The sequence below is a fragment of the Chamaea fasciata genome, unplaced genomic scaffold, assembly GCF_029207755.1.
Source record: "Chamaea fasciata isolate MVZ Bird 193981 ecotype frontalis unplaced genomic scaffold, bChaFas1.0.hap1 SCAF_3, whole genome shotgun sequence".
NCBI classification, from domain to species: Eukaryota; Metazoa; Chordata; class Aves; order Passeriformes; family Sylviidae; genus Chamaea; species Chamaea fasciata.
Genome location: NW_027094088.1, coordinates 61,416,466 through 61,434,294, shown reverse-complemented (window position 1 = coordinate 61,434,294; position 17,829 = coordinate 61,416,466). Strand labels below are relative to the sequence as shown.

The window sequence follows — 17,829 nt, the reverse complement described above, 5'->3', positions numbered from 1 at the left end:
GCTTTCCTGTAGGAAGTTCTGCCTTGTATGGCTTAAGCAGGCAGCATGGCAATTGCCGACAAGGCTGCTCAGATGATCCCATTAATCTACCCCTAAGGGAGCCACAGCAATTATAGCAGCTGGTGAGGCTCAAATGGAAAACCCCATAGACAAGGGGAAAGGGAGAGGCAGCAGGCATTTTCAGGATTGGATACGAGCTTTGCTGCAAATGTTCCTCCACCTGCAGGTTCAGCTGAGAGTGTTTGGTGCTGAGTCTGCAGTTGCACAAAGTGGTCCCTTTACATATTGTGTGGGATCTGATAAATTTTTGTAGGATATTTTCCAGCTGTGCTCTCATCACGTTGATTTAATGGCCCTTAAGAGAAACCATAAAAGTGCTTTCTGGTTAGTGGGCCCCAGCTGGTCCTCATAGTATTGCATAATACAGCAGGCTAAGTTAACTATAGATTAATGATTATGAAATGTCTCGCTTAACCATATAATTTTTCAAACACACAAGCCATTGGATACAGTGCGGTTCACTGAGGTAACAAGATGACTACATTCATGAAGGAAAAAGGCTTAAGAGGTGAGGTATATCTTAATCCAACCAAGATAAGATTTTCCACAGGCCAACCAGGGCTCTGGCCAGACATTTTGTGATATATGGGGAGTCGTATGTGTGCACATGCATAATTGTGTGCCTCTCTTCATACGTGTGTTTTTCCTTAAGGACTGAAGGGTGATGGCTCACTGCTGGAATCCTTTCTCTGCTTTCATTACCAGGGAACAGTGCAAAGAGCCAAGAGTATCATTTGGGGATTATCAGGCTCCCTGGTGAGGCTAATATTGCAAGGCTGTATGAAGCTGAGGTCACCTACATCACTGAGGCGGTTGAACACTTGGTAACTGGTGAACCCTTAAGGTCTCATCCTACCCATACTGAGCTCAGTGGCCACAGCTTTCCTAACTCAGGTGGGGACTGTGCTTAGGGAAGCATGACCTATGAGATGCTGCTGTACCAAGAGGCTTATTTATAGAGTTTCACGAGAGCTCAAGGCCCTCTGTGGTTCCTGATCACCATGAAGGGATAATATGAGTAAAGGAAATTATAAAAAACAAGTGAGGGTATGGTGGTTTGCTTTTTAGTATGTAAGCCCAAAAAATATATATACAGGAAAGCTAAAGCACCATTCATGGACTATTGAGGAAAATCCTTATGATAGCAAGAGGGCAGGACAAGACACTGTTTAAAAAATAGACCTGATGAGACCCTGGATTGCTTTTATCCCTCAACTTCATCTACTATCACATCATGTCAATGGTTGTAAAAGTTACATGCGCTTTCTCAAATTACAGGAAAAACAGAAAATAATATATATATAAATATATATATATATGTAAAATGTATAAATTAGATTGCGAAAAGTCAGTAACAATTTCACTTCCAGGCATGAAACCACAGTTACCCTAAGCTGTCTCTGGTTCCCTAAAATGCAAGAAAGCCCAAATTTGATGTGTAACACCCTGAAATCAGGTGCAGATTCATTTTGTGACCTTTTTCCCTAGACATGATGCAGTCTGCAAGAGTTTTGATGAGGTGCAGTCCAAGCACCCTATTTTTTCAGGTGATACTGAATATTTAAGGCAATATAAATCATAAAAGATGAGAAATGGTCAGCGATATTAAGCAAGCTAAATTGAAGGTGAGTATTAAAAGCTGAAAGCATAAATTTCTTGTGGTTTATTTTTTTTCAAAGTTGTTAAAATGCAAATGAGAAAGCCCCCTGCTAAGTACCTGCAGCTCAGCAGATGTGTATCCAAAGTTGGAACACTCCATCACAGATTCAGTGGCTGTTGTCAATCATCTGTTATGACAATGGGGAACATTTAAAGCAACTGAATAGTGAGATTTTTTTCTTGGATCTGCCATATCTGGTACTGTGAACATGCAACATGTCATTTGTAGGAAATATCTTCAAGGCTGACTCTCTAGATCAGGGCATGAAATGATAATTCCCGGGGTATTTTAAAAAGCTTTTCAGTATACACCTTAGCCCACCTAATGAAGAAAAAACGGTGCTAGAAATACAGCTGCTTTTGATTTTTAATGCATAATTGGCTATGTTTTTAATTTTCATTAGGAAGTGATTTCATTTTTTTGAAGATGCAGCACAAAAATAATAAATATTTTCCCATCTTTATGCAGAGTTTTTATAGCTAACAACTAAAGCAGATATAAAAGAATTCATTATTGTTGTCTTCTCCAGTTGTTTGTATCATCAGAATTTGTACTTCTGCCAGGTTAATTTTCCACTGCTTGAAGTAGAGACATGGTGTGTATTTCAAGAACTACAATTTGTCAGCAGTTGGATTTTCATATTGAGTTACTTGATCCTGAATTAATTTCAAATACATGCGCAGTAATCTTGGTCTTTTTGGTCTGAGCTGGCTGCAAAAGGGAGTACGTGGCTTACACACCTTTTCTTATGTTTACCTACAAAGCAGCAGCCTCTTTTATGTGCTTCCTTCCAATTGTTTCCTTCCTTGGAACAGGAAACCACAGTCTATTTATTCTGGCTCGTCCACTGTGACTGAGCATATTCCATCAGCAGCTTCTGCTGATGGTAACAGGGAAAAGAGTTTACTCTGGATTTCTTCCTAATGAAGTTAAAAAACAACTTAAATTACAGGAGGTGCAGTAATTAGCAGAGAACCACTTGAAACATGGCAAATTCAGAGACTGAATTTCAACCTCATCTAGATGCTTTAGGGATGAATATGGCCCAGTGGCACTCTGGGATGGGCTCCTAACCAGATGCAGATGAAAGGGCATTTAGGAAATCTGTTTGTAGATTTACTTTGTGCAAGTATTTAATGAACATAGACATTACAGGCATGGAACAATGAGGAAAGTTTGAAATGGAAATATGGAAGTGGAAGGAGTCTCTTGAATTGTTTTATCTTGCTTATATAGGCCCATATGCAGAAGCACTTCTCTCTCTGTGGTCTTATAGAAACTTTTTAATATCTGCTTAACCGTCTGGTGTCAGCCAATCTCGTGAAGAGTTACTCTTGAACAGTACAAGGGAAGCATTGACTGAAGCAGCAGCTGAGATAAAGTGCAGAACCATTTCACAGACAGAGTAAACCCTGGTGTATGAGAACTCATCAGAGACTAGTTCTCAGACTTTAGCTATTGTTTTCTACCTGTGATGCCCAACTTCTTTTCTGTGATCTCTTTCTGTCTAACTTCTTTATGGTTTATGTTTGGATTACACAGTAAAATATCCTAATGATGACGTGAATTAGTATAAAAGCGTCGGGTTGCCTTGGGAAAAAATATATTTTCTTTGGGTTGATTATTGCATCTGGTTAGGAGATCATATGCAATGTGATATATTGAGTCAAGCTTCTGAGTCTGCAGGACAAAAAAAGATATATTCGAGTGTAGGACTGGGGAAACATAGAAACCACCTTTCAGAAGCGCAGTGAGATCTATAGCAGGGACTCCTGGTTGAAGGGATTACTCTGCTTCACTGGTGCATCATGACAAAATCTACCAGAAGTACTTGCAAAGCTGACTTGTGCAGATTAAGTTAGAACAAGGGTTGTGCTGTTTTCATTATGAAGAATTTCATGCATGCTGGCATGTTTGGAAACAACAGTCAATTCTTTCATGCCAAAAAAAGTAGCCCAAGCATTTCAAGAAGGAAATACTTTCTGGAGGATTATGACTGCAGACTACCATTTTGTGCCATGGACATTGAATGGTTACATAAATGCTTATCTTTGTAATTTAATGCTGCATCGCTGCTTTTAAATTTTTATCATAACAATATATACTGGATTGTTCTGAAAAAAGAAGGAATTCATACACAGTTACAGCAGTCTGATTAGGAGACCACATTAACAGGGTAATTTAGAGAGAGAGCAGAAGGCAGACCTGCTGAAAGACATATTTTTAAATGAATCAGCTTGATTATAAAAAGGTGCAATATTGTATCTTTATAGAAGGCTCAAAACTAGAAAAGAGAAAGAAGATAAAGATTAAATACTTCATTGGGAGCCAGGAATGTGGTGTGTCTCAGCAGAACCATTACACCTTGCCTACAGAAACCTGCAAAACATTTAAAACTTGTTCACTTTGTGAAGAGCAATTGAATCATGTTGTAAGTCCTCCAAGAAACTCTGTTTTGGTTTATAAATATAGTACTATGAGTGGGGAAAACTCCTAACTCACTAATGTGGTCATAACTTTTCCACACTCTTTGGATAAATAAAGCCATCCAAATCCATGTTTCTTTGTAGTGCTTTAAGATGATTTTTTTTTTTAATATGGTATGGACTCAAACCCATCGGCAAGAGGGTAGCTCAGCCTCAGTCTGAAAGTGAACAATAAGTGCCACAGTGTTAGTAATATAGCACCTGATTCTGTACCAAAAATGTAGTCAGTGAATTTTTTAGATCATCAACATGGCCACAGACCACTAAGAGAATGTCCTAACAATGTTATTTAAGACTACATTTACTCTAAACACTGTTGTGCTGTGTGTCAAATTTAACTTGCCCTCAGGTGAGGAAGAAATAAGTTCTAAAGGTGAATCATTCTGAGGAGATAATTCACTGATAGTCAAGACCCTCATTACCTGGAGATCAGTTTATTTAGTCTTAAGATTTATGAAAGCAATCTCTTCTATCATTGTGTCCAAGCTGAATGTCACATAATCAACCATGAGTGTGACTGGCACTAATGATATTTAAAAAATTGAAATGACTCCTAAGCTAAAGATTTTGAAAGCAAATGCTTACATATTTTTCAGCTCAGTGTTTATCCATTTATTTACAACACTTCTGTTTTCTTAGAATTCCACTGTCAGAAGGAATGGAATGAATAGTGAGGGGTCTTTCTGGGCACTATATCGATTCAAGATTAAACAGTCTAATGATAGTTAAAAGGCTAAAAGGTGGTATAAGTGTAAGTTCCAAATAATTGTCCTATCACTTTTAATTGGTTTCCAGAATCCAAACATTCACACTGAGCAGTACAGAAAAAGATCTCCAGCATCTGTTTTCTTTCAAGGACATCCAACACCAGTGAAATTAGTTAGGATTTGTAGATTTACCATTGTGCCAGCCTTTAAAATAGCAGAGGTTTGGAAAATTGATTTTCACCCTGAAGAACAGACTGGTTCCATTTTTACCAGTAAAAAATGTTACTTTTTAGTAAATACTATAAAATGGATGGTTGGGCTAAAGTCCTTTCAGTAATGGAGAGAATGATACAATCATGAGAGAAGGCAGCTTCATTATAGTGTCAGCAATTAATGACTAGTAAATTTGATATACTGTCAAACTCCTCTGAAAAAAATTAAAACCTGCTGAATAGGTGGGTTTTTTTGATATTAAATATATATCTATATCTATCTATCTATCTATCTATCTATCTATCTATCTATCTATCTAATTTCCTTAGTATTTTAAGGACTTTTCCTATACGATCAGTCACAATGTTTTCTTAGATCAAAATCACAATCCTTCGGTGTTTAAATTGTCCATACTACTCAGAGATATGCTAACTCATAAAACAAGAAAAACTATTGAACAATTTGACTATAAGCAAAATGTACATGTAATGACACACCTGATTACATGTGCCTCTGAAAAACTACATGCCAAATGACTGGACTTATTGCAAAAACAGCTCTGGTAACAAATAACAATTATTTAGCTTTCTACAGAAGACTTTTTGATATTTGGTCTTTTTGAAAGTGTAACTCAAATGAAAGTGGGAGACTTGTGGAATACAGGAAGAATGCTCCAGCTTAAAATCATTGATTAAATTGTAATTTATCTTGCATAATTAATTTTACACTTCTGCAGGCATAACAAAAGAAATAATGCAATGAAAGCCACAATGATTCAGTGTTTCAATGGTGTTCAGCAAAGTAAGTCATTAGAAACAGAAACTTTGTCCAAATTAATCAATTTAGATGAGTTTTCATTAAATAATTTATTTAGATCATTTTCAATAAAAATCCTTAACCAGGCCTGTTTTACCTAGTTCTAGATATCACTATGTATTAATGCATTTAGATTTTTTGTAGTTGACTTTGTATATAAGATCTCTATAACCTCTGAAATCAAAAGGCAACACAGGTACAATTTAGTGTAGACTTTCTTCTGTACTACTACTAACACAGTTTAAGGACTCAGAAGCTGCGGGAATGTATGAGCTAATGCAGCCTAATGGATTTGCTGAACATGCACTTAAATAATGTTTACAAAAGAACTTGTACTGAAGTTTTGGCTAAACATGCTTCCAATGACTTTTCTTCTGTATGTGTGTGTGTGTGTGTGTGCATAAAGCAGTACAATTAATCCAAAAAGCAAGTATTACAATCATTTTTTCAAGTCTTGCAGATAGGAGATGTAATCTCAAGGTGACTCTAGTGACGATTTCTATTAAAAGGTTTCACATTAAAATACTTTGCATAATGTAAACCAGATTGGCTTGGCTGAAGCCCGATTTTCAAGCAGTTTTAGAGAGCTATTGTTAACAGAAATGATCACTTTGTTAAGCTAAGGGCAATTGTATGCAAGTTATGCAGTATGCATAACTTACTCTTTGTGGAAAAAATTGTGGCAGCTTTCTTAACAAGACTAGTGGAAAGCTGCCAGTAGCGGGAATTACTGGTAACCTCACAACTACAGCTGTGGGTATCCTCTCAGATTACTGAGAAATTACAGCAGAGTTTGTAACAAAATTTTATCTTATTTTATTGAGAGAGAAAGTGGGAGAATGGACACTAAGTGCAGAGGCAAAGGAAAATGCCAATATTGAGCAGTCCTCTTTCAACTTGGTGAAGACAAAATGGCAGTCATCTCAAAGGCTCTCAAGCTTATTAATTGTAACTAATTTTAAGCTGCTGCTTTGGTCCGTCAGAATATTGTAACCCAGCTTCCTTTCAAAGGAGTTGGAATGATGTTTGGCCTTTTGAAAGGATACAACTGATCACCACGGTTGAGCTTTTAAAAGCCTTCATCAGTCAGGAAGCTCTCCTTATGCCCTCTCGTGTCCCAAGCCTCCACTGGTATCTCTGCTGCAGTCAGATATGTGCAGGGATGTTTGGATGCCCAGTGTTTGAGCTGGTTAATGACAAACTGGAACAGAAACCTAGAATGGTGAGGAACAGTTGTAAGCTCTCCATCCAGTCCTAAGCATTCAAATACGGCCACTGCTGCCCAAGAAGGTTTAAGCTCTGAGTGCCTCTAAAGGACTTCCTGGCAGTCTCAAAAAGACTGGCTTTAGCAGAGGCTCAGTTTCATATTTTCTATCAAACCTGGCCAATCCCCCAGATCTCAGTTCTCTTCAGGCTTCTTCTTGCATGTCATGAATAAGGTTTCATGAGTATAAGAGAGTTGACTGAGAGCAGTGAACATAAATCTAATAGAGCTCTGAAGTAATTGGTTTACTGAAGAATGGATGCCAAGAGACTTGGAGAGGGAATGAGCATAAGAAAACTAAGAAAAACAAACAATTAACAGTGTTTATATTAGATTACACACATTGACTTAATTTTCTCATAATATGTTCAACATTTAACCCCACCATTTCTTTGTATTGCAGTTATCTTTAAGGATGGCATCCATGAAATTCCTTAAGCAAAGATATCAAGGTTTTCTATATTAAATGTCTTAAATTTGTATGTTTCATTTAATTTCACACATGGCCGAAGCTAATCTTTACTGCAATTCCAAAAAATGCAGGTGGCCCATTTTTTAACACTGGTGTGCCTTCTGCAGGAAAAAAAATTTGCAAATTTGGAATGTCTTGGTACAACAATACACAACGATTGAAAGACTACAGTTTAGTATACATATATCATCATTTTCAGTATGTGTACAGGAAGAAACAAGGAGAAAAACTTGAAAACATGAGGAGCACCAGAGGACGTCTCTGCTTGCATGTTGGGAACTGGTAAAAAAGTAGTTTCTGAGACTTCTTGCACTGAAAGACACGTGAAATAGGATTTCCTACTACCAGCTAGTTTGAGTGGATGATTGGGTGGAAAGGTATATCTGATACAGTGATCTAGTCAAATGTTTCCAGGAGCTTAATCTAATAACAGCTAATGTCTCAGGAGCTGTGTTGAACAGAAATAGCTGGATTCATAGTAGGACGACTTGATTTGCCTACCCACTGTAAAATCAGGCATTGACCTTGATGTTTCTTGTCAACATAAGTATGCCGTTCCTAGCAATTAATAATTTCTTGACAATACTGTAAAGTCTGATGCCAAGAGCTAATACAAATCTACTCTCTTTCAATTCTTCTAGATCTTCTAGGTTATAAATCTACCCTCTAGTTCTACTAGAACAATGTTACCATATTAAATATTTTGTGAAAGTCATAGTTTGAACTTGTGTCTCAACCACGTTATGTGATGATATTTCACTGGACAATGAGGAACTGAAGACAGGTATTTTTCTGAAACTGTACAAATGTGTTTAAAATTACATTTGGTCTATGAGAATTTATGTCCTATGAGAATCAAATGCATGACTTGATTCTACATCTCAATGGCCAAAATGGAAACTGTGTTGTTTTGGAATTTTTACCTGTTGTTCCTCTTTTTCTTACTTTAAAGCTGAGAAGGAAAGTATGGAGATGCTTTTTCTTAGAGCTCGAGTCAGAACAGGAATGTTAAACCAAGGCTGTGTACCCCCTAACCAGTTAGATATTGGGAATTCTGGGGTGGTTTGAAGCAAATAAACTTTCATGGGGACAGAAAGGACAAGTGAGAATGACTTGTTCAAAGGTGAATGAGTGCCCTCTCCAGGAAGATAGGATGCTCGAAATGCTCCTCATATGCAAACAGAGGGTTCAAACTATGGGCTATATGTCATCATGTTCATCTCTGGCTGGTTTACATTTCGTTGGTCGGTTGCTTTGGGTTTTTTTTAAATGCAATATTTTTTAATGTGATTTTTGAGCCTAATCCAGAAAAACAAAACACTTCTTTTTAGAAATGTTGAAATGAACCGTTTTGAAACTTCTGCATTTCTTTCTTATTAATCAGAAACTTTTTCTCTGTCCTGAATTTAGCTATCATTTACAGACAGCTTTAGTTCAAGAAGACAAACCATTTTTGTTGAATAAAAACAAGGTGGGAGTACATGAGTCCCTCCCAGTACTCTCCACAGCCTCACACAGATGGTCCAGGCATATCATATATCCTTGCCATACAGCACGACTGCTGCAATACAAGTAAGTGGTATCTGACTCTGGCCATAAAAAATAGAAGAGTTCCTTGCATATTTCAGATATTCAGGTGAAATTAGTGGCTCTTTGCTCTGCAGGGTTTCTGGGATACGTCGTGATTCTAGATGGGAGAATGGTAAACTATCTTAAGACAGCTGAAACCTTCCTACTGTGCCTGAAATTACATCAAAAGAGCAGATAAGTGGGACAGGTCTTAGTTTTCTCAGACTCTGAGTGGCTTAAAAGTACGTTACTTCCTTGTGTGACTTTACTGCCTGTGAGACAGGCAACAACCTGCAGTGTGTCTTGAACTGGGAACCTTAAAGAGGATTAACAAGTATCTGACTTGCTTTGGCAGTCCGGCAGAGAAAACACCACTGAAGGAGTTATGGATGTTGTGATTTTTTTTTCCCACTCAACCTGTGAACATAGAGGGTGTGAATTCTAGAAGGGTGTCTGCAAATCACACAAAATGAGGAACCATCGAATCTTCTCCATGAAATGGCTGAGCTCTGGTTCTGGCACAGGCTCTCATAAGTGGGGGCAAGACTGTGACCCTGAGTTCTTAGCCCTGTGCTTGCAGCTGCTCCAAAGAGGATGAGATTTTTCAGCCCTGTAAGCATCGTGGCTTCTTTTTCTGCCCACTTCTGATTTGGCTGAGCTGGTGGAAGAGACCTTTCTTTTTCATGGTGAAAGCAGCTGTGGTGTCAATTCCTCTGTGGGAACAGTGACAGGATGGGCAGAGCTAACCCTCAGGGCTTGCACCCGGGTGTATTGCAGCTTACCAGATCAGCTTACCAGTTTGACTATGCATTGCTCAAAGCCTCACTGCCGAGAGATTTTTCCCTTTATTTTTGTGGAAATTTATTTTAAAATGCATTTGTGCTCAAGTTAAGACTTGTCTGCCAAGTTTTGCCCAGAAAACATTTTTGCAGCCAAGTTATAAACCCAAGTAAGGGTACACAGAGTAGCAGTGGAGAGAGCCTAAAGCATAATGGAACCAGTTAGCTCCCTGAGAATGCCACCTTTGTGATCTGTTATCTTCCTTTGCCAGCTTCAGTTTGACTTTTCATGAGACCTGGGCTGGGCAATTCATTTTAAGCTTAGTTTTGGACTTAGTTATCAAAATAGGACAGTAAAGTTCTCAAACATGCTGTATGTTCTTGGAAAACGTTACAGAAGGACAAATATTTCACTTGGACTGAAAGGAGATATAAATCTCACATAGAATGCCTGTCAGCAAATTTAGCTAATATGCTAATTGTCTCAGGAGTGGACTGATGGGATATCCTATCTTAAGACCTTAATGTGGAAAAATCCACATCTGTCTTATACTGTGAATGTCATATTAGCAAGATTCATATACCCACTGAAATGTTTGTCTAATCACAGAAATAGTTTTGGTATTTATTTATTTATTTATTTATTCATGTTTAAAGGACCAATTTATTATTTGCATCTGTTAGTTTGGCCACAGAGTTTTCAGAAACCGAGTACTGACTGGGGTTAGCATGGGGACCATTAAATATTTTTTGAGCATATTGTTTTAATTGATGATAGCTTGCTAGCAGAAGCAGTATTTACCTAGTGATTATAGGGCCAGTACTAAGGCAGGAAGAATTCTGCAGTCCTGTTTCCATGGATTATACAAATGCATCCCAAGGGATGTAATGATCAGTGCTTAATAAGTCCCTGCTGGTGTAGCTGGAAGTAAGGACTCCACCAAAGGCTGTGGGATAGGCAGCACGTGCAGGTTAGCTCAGAGTAGATTCTCTTACTCTTGCTGGGTACACCCAGCCTGTTTCCAGCCAGACAGCTGCTGTCTTTGAGTGCTGCAGTACTGATTGTCTTTTCACCCCTGAGAAGTCACCTATGATACACATAAACAGAATGTGATTGACCTTCAAACCATATACTAGGGCCCAGGATAGACCCTGATGACAGTGTGTCTCTCAGGAGGTGACTTAGAGAGTGGAGATTAGGGCAACGCAAATTATAAAAGATGCATTTTTTAAAATTCTGTAGTGGTGTCAGCATGGCACTCATCATGGACTGGGGAAAAGATGTCTGGGAGCTGAAGAGCTAGCTATCCTGTTAGCCATGTACCTTATTTTTTCAGTCACTTCATGTCCATTTTCACAGACTCACAGAAAATTCTGAGTTAGGAGGGCCCCACAAGGATCATCAAATTCAACTCTAAAGTGAGCGGCCAATAGAGGGTTGAAACCCAAAAGCTCGGTGTTACAAGCACCATGCTCAACCAACTAAGCTAAAGCAGTCTGGCTAAAAGTTAGAAGTTTTCAAGGTACAGTCAGCACAAAATATGTAAAGAATGTCGTGCCACTAGCATGCCCAGTACTTTGGGAGCATCTTGTGTTGCAGAAATTCCCAGGTGTCTTATTTGCACATCTTTCCCTTCAAGGACTGAACACTAAACACTCTTTGGAGAGTAAATTCCCAGTATGAGTGTGGTATGATTGTACATGTCTTGCAGATAGTTGTATCCTTGCTGTAATTTCTTCTGATGGAGGGAAGTCCACATACAAAACTCAGATTTCTCGTGAAGCATTGTGAAGGTGACAACTTTGCTTAAGGGGTTGGCGGTCAGAGCTCATAAGCAGTGCAAAAAGAAGGTAATCTAAACATTACAGAGGTACAATTTTCTTTTTTCTGTGAGGTTTTTAGGTCACTGGTGCCAAAAAAACATGGCCAAAGTCTACTCCTTTTGCCTTCGGTCAGTAACACTAACTTTCCAGTGATAATTTCCAAACTGAAATCATTCAAAGTAACCATTCTTCTTGCTGGCCTCAGCATTCTTGTGTTAGCATCTCTCAAACTTGTCTTTCCAGAAAAACTGACTGCACACCTGAAGAGGAACCTGGAAATAAAATGTGGGAATTCTAGTAGCTATTGGATAATTACTATACTGGATATTTTGCACAGCTGTGATTTAGTTATTGACTGGACAATTCCTTGTAACATCCATTTTAATAACAGGGAATGAGTAGTACAATGGGCTATATTTTTTGGCTCTGTGGACATGATAACTAGCTATAGTAATATAACTATGACGAGGTTTTTTCACAGTTCCATGAAATTTTAAGAATTTTTCCATCTCTCAGAAAGAAATCTCTTATCTGATCAACCTTACTAATGTCTCTAAACTTAAGAAATTTTTTTGAAGCTTGGAGGTTTTGACTGAGGATATACAGAACATATTATCAATTGTTTTTGCATTTATAAAACATAAAAGTTCTCAGAGTACTTTTTCAGTAATACAATGGGTCTACTTCAGTGAGAAACAGAAAATTCTACATCTCAAAAACAGACACCTTTGTTGAGTCACTGCTCTGACCATTTTTGTATTAGATTGGCAGAGAAATAGAAGGAGGCATTTCCTTTAACTGTGGTGGAAAATGCTTGTGTTGTGTCATGTATGAGTAATTCCAATATAGAAAGATGATACATTCTGAAAGTTTTAGGTTTTGTTTTGTTTTTGTGAAGGAAGCAATATAGGGTTGGATATGAGGCTTGCAGCTTAATGAGAATGTGTACTAAAATAAATTAAAATAAATGAAGACGTCCTGCAGGACTGCCATGTGCATTAGATCTATTTCTTCTAAGAAGCCACTGCAACTACCAGAGCAGACAGTAGATGTCAAATCTTTTTGTTGCTGCATTTCTTTCCAGAACAATAATAGCAATGCGGAAACAGCACATGGTTTTTCTAAAGTTATATTAGACATATCTGATCTTCATGTTTGCAGTAATCTGACTTTGGCAGGCTTTTTAAAGATGGGTTAGGGAGTATTACATTAGACAGTGGTGCTAAGCAGCCAAACTTATGATATTTTGCAGCTCCAGAAAAGAAAGTTCAACACAGCCAGGATCTGAACAGAACAGATATTGGATATTAAAACAGGCTGGAAAACCTAAGAGAGAAACATCCAAATGTTGCCCAACTAAGTGATTGCATAGGCAGCTTGCATGGAGCTGAAGATGTAAATCAGATATGCAGAAAATGGGGAGATTGTAATCCCTTTAATAAGGGAAGTATGCCCTGTGGGGGACTACTCCTCCCAGCATGCAACTGCAAAATGTCATAGATCTCAGCTGCCCTTGAGCATTACAGCTGAAAAGCATGCAAAATTGCTTTGACACAAATAATCCTATATACAAAGTGGAGGCCATTGCCTCAGATGCTGCTGGAAAACAAATCTCCTTTCCCTGTCCAAAAGAGATGGCAGAGACGTGAAATTACGCCAATGAATATTTTTGTCTAGTTGCACACCATTTTTAAGCTGTTTTGATCTCATCATTGTTATTGGAGTTATAGTTCTCTGTACGAGAAATTTATTGCAAAAGTACTGACATTAGTCAGTAGAGAAAGTAATTTTTATTTTTGGCAGTGAGATCATTGAAGAAAATGGTATATTGTAAAAACAAAAATAAATAAAGGAAATGGGCAGCAGCTGTACTTTAAAATGGAAATTAGATGATTTTCTAAATAATAAATTGAAAATAAAGGGATGATTCAACAAATACAAAATTTTTAGGAGTATAGCTTTGCAAATTAAATTGAAATCTGTCAAAAATGCAAAAAACCTTTGACCTGTATATAATTCTTTGGCTGAAATAACATGCTGAAGTCACCTTCCCAGATAACTGCAGGGACAGACACTGACTTCATGTAGTTAGAGATGTCTCGGGCAATGATGGGCTTCTCCGGATGCCTGTCTGCAAACACCTTTTTAGGGGAAGAGATTGCAACTCCACTTTGATACTGAAAATAAGTTTCCTGATTGCTGTTTGGCTGTTCTGCATCAAGTGACTGAGTGCACATACATATTCCCAGATAAAATCTATAGTGATGTTGAGAACATACATAGCAGTGATTTGGCAGAAAATCCTTTTATGTGGCTCTTGTGGTACTCCTAAAACAAACATTGTAAGTTCAGAAAGTCTTACAAGTGCAAGATTAAAAACACCAAAATTTTCACATGAAAAGCCATCAAAGAACCTTACCTCTGCCTCAATGTAATACAATGTATTAGGTGTGTAAAAGACATCTTATTAATTTATAATCTGATCAACAATCAGAGCAAAGGATTCTAATTCTTTCCTTCCTGTGTGTCTGGAAAATTAAGTTTACCCTTCGAGGTGTCCTCGCATAAAATAGACACAGTCATATTAATTTTAACCCACTTCCATAAACTGCTTGAGATAATAATGTTATTTTCCTTTAATTAATTCTTACAATAAATCTAAAGTATGGTACCTTTCTCACAAAAAAAAAAAAAAAAAGAGAGAAGTAAACACAACACAACTTTAGTTGCACTCCAGAACTCCTTTTTGCTGTAGAGTTTCTTTTAAAAAATCTCTGTAGTGCCACTTCATAGGAGAATGCTAGATGTTAGAGGATTTGTAGCAGAAGGCTGCAATGTCTAATTTTATACTATTTGACATGCAGTGCTTTTGACTCCTTTATCAAATGTTTATTTACTCTTCTAGATTTCTTTGTAGAAGGCAGCAATCAGCAGGTTTGCTTCAGGTTGGAGTGCTGCCAACATTTTTAGAGTCAGTTCCCTGCCCCTTGCGTGGTCCCCTGTGCATCCACACACCTCACTGCTTCTCCTGGCAGGTTTTTCCCCATTTCTTCATTCCAGCTTCTGCCAGCCCTTCAGAGCAGAGCTGACTGAAGATTGCTTCCTTTGCTCTCTGCTTTGTTAGCACACAGAGGGAAACTGTGGTCGAGGTTAAAAGAAACCCTTGGAACAGGTTCCCAAAAAAAGTGGGGAAGAGCCTCCCTCCACTGAAATGGCTTCCAGCTGAGGAATTTCCTGAGGAATGACAATGACAGACATTGTGGCATCTCCTTAGGTATTGCCTCTACCCGCAACACTGCCACCTCTGTTGGTGAGGGAAGTTCACTGGGGCTGCTCCATGGCTGAAACTGGTTTGGGCACCAGTCCTGTGCTGGATTTATTTTCAGAAAATTGACTCTATGTGCTGGCAACTTTTATAACTGTCAAGGGACAGGCCATGGATTGAGCCTTTAGACACCAAACCTTTTCATTTGAGAAAAACAAAGCCACCTTAAGCCATTATGCAGCAGGTCCTGCAGTGCTGAGTGCTTGCAGTCCTCCTGGTTTTGCTGATGTTCATGGGTGGTAAGACTGATTTTAGAAATATAAAAATGGAAAATTGATATTCAAAATGTAATTTTTAAGTTTTCTGATCTATAATTATGCCTTTCTTTTTGAATCCAGGAACTGGTCAACCTTTCTCTCTGTGGATGTTCTATGAGCAAAAGCATTGAGCAGCCACCTCAGGCAGAGCAGACACACTCAAGCCAACCAAACTCAGGCAGAGGCATTACACATTACAGACACCTCTGCTTGTGGTTCTAGGTGTACTGTAAAGTTACAGGTAAGTTTCTGTTAGTAACAACCTTTCAAGCAGCTCATCTTCCCACCTTTACTGAGAAAAACCCTTGGCAAGATTTCTTTTCTAACACTTGTAATTCTGGCATGCTCTTATCATCTAAAGCCTTTAAATGCTTTTCTAAAATACATATCTATAGTCCTATGAAAGCTTCAACTCAGATGCTGTAAAGTTCAGTTGTTTGTCTCTTCTCTGCCATCATGGTCCCAAGGTGCTGTAAACTAAATAATTTTGAAGATACAGAGGCTCACAACTCTGAGGAAAAAAAAAGAAGAGAAAAAAAGATTGTTAGGTTCTATCAAAATTGCAAGGATACAGAGATGCATGCATTTCAAGAGGAGCCTAAATTTTTTATCTGGCTGTCAAATTTTGGCCATATATCTGATGGTACTTAGTCCAGCATTAAACACAACAGATATGGCTCTTGTAATCTAAAAAAGCCCCCAAAAATGTTGGTGATAAGAATATCTTGGTATTCTAAATCATTGCCACACCCAGGCTGGTGACTGACTGAAGGAATTCTCTGTGCATTTATGTCACTTAGGCCTAGCTAAATCCCTCACTATAATTAATCGCTTGATTTTGGTTAAAGCCAGTACAGTGTGAGTTTCCAGGGAAGTGCTGAGTACCAGCCATATGCTGAAACACTCAGAAACAGAGGGGCATGCAGCACAAGATAGCTGTGGTTTGTATATTGCTCCAGAATAAGGGTGCTTTCATGAGAGGGGTCCATAATAAGATTACATGAAAGATAATTTATACTGTAAATATAAAATACTTTGGCCATGAAAAGAAAATCAATTAAATATTTTACCATGATTCAATGCAAAGCCTTCCACGTGGAATGAAGCTGAGAGAACAGTCAAACCTTTTCTTCCTTCAGACGCAGAAAAGACTGACTTAAGCAGACCTTTTTGGAGTATCTTTTGTGTTTAAAAACAGGGGGTGAAATCTCAATAGCAGCAAATGCAATGACTACATTTCCTTTGAATTTAATGGATGAAATTTTATCTCAAGGAAACCAGTCAGATAACCAACAACTTACCTCACTCATCTGCAAAATAAAGAATAAATGTTCCCCCATATATCATTATTATCAATCTGAAAAAACTCCACCACATATGCCAAAAAATCTCAAGTAGGTTATCCTCTTGATAGCACAGAAGGCAAATTTCTCTTTCCACAGAAATCCAGTAGAAATGTTGCCAATACAACCTTTCTTACTTATGGAGATAATAGTAATGAATGAAAGGTCTATCATGACTATATAATAGTTTAAAATACAGCTTTGTCTCTCTTGACATCTGCATAGACTAAATGAGTTGTTGAAGGATTTGAGCAGTTTTACAGAGTATATTAAGTTTCAGGACTTACACACAAAAAAATATTCATTTGGTTACATGTTGAAATCTAGAGCCAACAATAACTTTGGGATTTATTAAAAGCAGGCCACTGTCTTAATGGGAAAATATTTTTATGCTATGAGCAGTAATGACTTTTTTATAAGTCTTGTAAAAATTCAAAGAATAGCAGTGAAGATTCCTGGGATGGATGAATTTTGCTGCTCTTGAGTCAATTAGTATAATAAAATATTTGTTTTGAAATGGACACAGCACCTGTTTCATTTACAGGCAGGAAAACTAGAACTTAATTTACTATTTTAGTTGTTGAAAGAGGCTATAAAAATTAAAGATGAGCAGGTGCTAATTGATGTTCTGTGACATGCTACTTGTGGGTATCCTGAAATTGTCCATTTCTAATAGAACCATCCGCTACCTGGCCAGATTTTGGTAACACAATAAATTATTACTACAGATTATATTTCACTCAGTCTGTCACACTGCATTAGGCTGCCACTGTAGTGTCTCTCTTGGAACTGCTCTTTTGTCTGGATTTCTCCTGATATACAGCAAAGTTTCCAACCACACTGAGACAGGAGTTTTAGTGCATGATTTTGTCCAGACAAACTGTTACACTCCCAGTGTGCCTGTGAGTAGGTTCCCTTCCCATCCTGTTCAGTGGACCTGGGTGAGGGACATTTGTGCCCACTACTGAACCACTTGCTGAAAATACCCACAAACAACCTAGGCTGGTCTCTGCTTTCAATTCTAAACCCAGTTTTTCAGGGGAAGGGGAAGGGG

The 17,829-nt window shown here is 38.0% G+C and overlaps 1 long non-coding RNA gene across 1 annotated transcript in view; it reads left to right on the top strand.

Annotated features, from left to right (window-relative positions):
• The first annotated feature begins 414 nt into the window (after positions 1-414).
• LOC136287749 (uncharacterized) overlaps positions 415-17,829 on the top strand; it is a 34,407-nt gene continuing 16,992 nt past the window's right edge. The window contains exons 1-2 of the long non-coding RNA XR_010720296.1: positions 415-568; positions 15,514-15,673. This is a non-coding gene — a long non-coding RNA (uncharacterized lncRNA). The remainder of the gene's footprint in view (positions 569-15,513; positions 15,674-17,829) is intronic.